Source organism: Mastigoproctus giganteus, chromosome 1, assembly GCF_048544385.1.
Source record: "Mastigoproctus giganteus isolate SK-2022 chromosome 1, ASM4854438v1, whole genome shotgun sequence".
NCBI lineage: Eukaryota > Metazoa > Arthropoda > Arachnida > Uropygi > Thelyphonidae > Mastigoproctus > Mastigoproctus giganteus.
The window spans coordinates 99,727,983-99,730,641 of NC_143575.1; the positions used below are offsets into that span (position 1 = coordinate 99,727,983).

The 2,659-nt window shown below is 33.1% G+C and overlaps 1 pseudogene; it reads left to right on the plus strand.

Moving 5' to 3' along the window:
- The first annotated feature begins 622 nt into the window (after window positions 1-622).
- Window positions 623-2,128, plus strand: LOC150091041 (MBT domain-containing protein 1 pseudogene; annotated as a pseudogene).
- Window positions 2,129-2,659: the final 531 nt, after the last annotated feature.

A 2,659-nucleotide genomic window follows, 5' to 3' on the forward strand; every position in this document is an offset into this window, starting at 1 on the left:
ACTAGTAAAAGTGATAAATATTTATTTATTAATTTATTTATATATATACACATGGTGTATCATAAAATGTGGGACCTACTTCAGAGTTGGATTTAGGACTTCAACAATATTTTAATAAAATGTTCATGTGAACATACAGTTCACCTGATTCTGAGTTACAGCCATTTTTCTGTTCCAGGATGAAGAGATCCATGATCAGACGTTTGCAGGCTTAATTCAGACGCGCGGTTTTCACTATCAGATCTTAGTTTACACACATACAGCATATACACACAAATTACATAGATAGATTATATTATAATATTATTCAGAATAATATATTACAGATTTACAATATCTGAAACACAACAATTAATTCTAATATTTATTATTGAATTTGAGATAACCAGTGGTAGTAAAACTTATTACAAAATGTACAAAATTTCTAATAGAGAAAACAAACTTCTAAAAAATAAAATAAATAATCTTATGTAATAAAAATTAGTCTTATTATGTCTTTTAGAAACTCAACATTTTTCTTACCTGTTTTAATTCATGCAAAAATTAAATATGTTTTCAAATCTTCATCTATTCCTAGATACATTTTAATACGGAAGGAGAAAAAGAAAGCTCCGTTGCCATCATGTCCTCATATGAAGAAGAAGAAATCATAGATGTAGTCAGAATAAGTACGGACGATGAGGAGAATTCAAATGAAATTTCCAGATGGAAGTTGAAGCAGACCACATCAAAAGAATTAATCCAACAGAAGTTACGTGTTAAAAGAAGAAAATTGAAGAAATTAACGCCACGAAAACCACTACAATGGAAATTATATCTATCAGTAAATAAACAATTGAAAGGAGTTCCAGTATCTTTATTTAACCATATTCCACTTTCCAGTATTTGGAACCAAATGTCAATTGGCATCAACATTGAAATCAAGCACAAGGAATCAAGTTTTGATTGCGATATTTTTCCTACTGTGTACTGGATTGCTACAATCGTTAGAATGGAAGGTTTAATGGCTAAACTTAGATATCAAGGTTACGAAACAAACAGTGACCATGATTTCTGGATTAATCTTTGCAAAGAAGAAATACATCATTTGGGTTGGTGTGCTTTAAATGGAAAGGTACTCATACCACCGAAATTCCTGAATACCTGTAACGATTGGCATGCATACTTGATGAAGGCACTTGACTCACCTTCCACTGTTCCTGTATATTTTCAAGCAATTGTTCAAGAAAGCTTAAAAACTAAATTCAAAGTTGGAATGAAGTTAGAAGCAGTTGATAAAAATTGCATTTCTGCCATTAAATTAGCACGTATTTCAAAAATTGTTGGGTGCCATTTGCACGTTGTTTATGAAAATGAGGATGAGAATGATGGGTGTTGGTTCAACGCAAATTCCCCGTTAATACATCCTGTTGGATGGGCAGAAGAAGTTGAATACGTAACGCCATCAAATGTATTTCCTTGGCATTTTCACAAAGATGAGATTGCACCATCTTCTTGTTTTAGTCATATCACTGGAACCGTGTTGCCCCATAATATGATTCAGGTAGGAATGAAATTGGAAGCTCTTGATCCTCTTAGCTTTGATACTATTCGGGTAGCTACAGTAGAAAGAATTTTAAAGAACGGTTATCTAGTAATCCGTTTTGACGGCCTGTTATCATTCAATGGTTCAGATCGGTTTTGTTATCATGTTTCTTCGCCGTACATATTTCCGGTGGGTTTTTGTTTACTAAATGATATTCATCTGTCTCCTCCAACTGATTATTTCCTAAAAAAATTTCAGTGGGTTGATTATTTAATAGAAACCGAATCGCGACCAGTACCGGTGTGTGTTTTTCAGAGGAAAATTTATAACCACGGATTTGAATTGGGCAGTTACGTGGAAGCGGTCAATTTCTTAAATTGCTTTCGAGTAGCGAAAATTGCACGAGTTGTAGGACACTTGCTGAAACTCCATTTTGTCGGTTATAAAACTAATTGCGAACAGTGGTACGATTGTGAGAGCCCGGACATTTTTCCTTTAGGCTGGTGCGAAATGGTTGGTCTGAAACTTGAGGCTCCGCAGAAAAAAGCCATTATTCTCAAAGATAGATCATATCCGATACGCAGAAGCGGAAGGCCACGATAACCTTATTAAAATTATTAACTTTCCGATGATATAAAAAAGTTCCTCAAGAATCAATTTTCCTTGTAACTTAAAACGATGCAAATGACCCGGTCTGTAATACTATTAGGAAGATTTTTGTATGAATAATATAATATAGTGTACAACGATAATAAACGAATATTTTTTTAAAAAATTAAATATGTTCTGGCTATTATTTTAAATCCTTGTGGCTTTTATTGCGTGAATTAAAATTATTAAAACGAATATTTCATTATTATTTAAATTATGCTGTAAGTGTGTTCAAAAAGAAATATGGAAATTTTCTTTCCTTAAATATTTTGGGGCGCCAAGGTTTTAGTGTGGGGATTCTGAAAGCACTTCGTTATCAGCACGAAAACGCATAGTTCTGAACAGGCAGCTGATAGGTAATGTATTTTAAAATATACCGTTTTTAAATTCTTCCAGGATGAGAATTTATTTTGTCACACTGGGGAGAATTTAAAAACAATATTATTAACTATCGATCAAACGGGTGTAGTCCTGCAGTGAGCA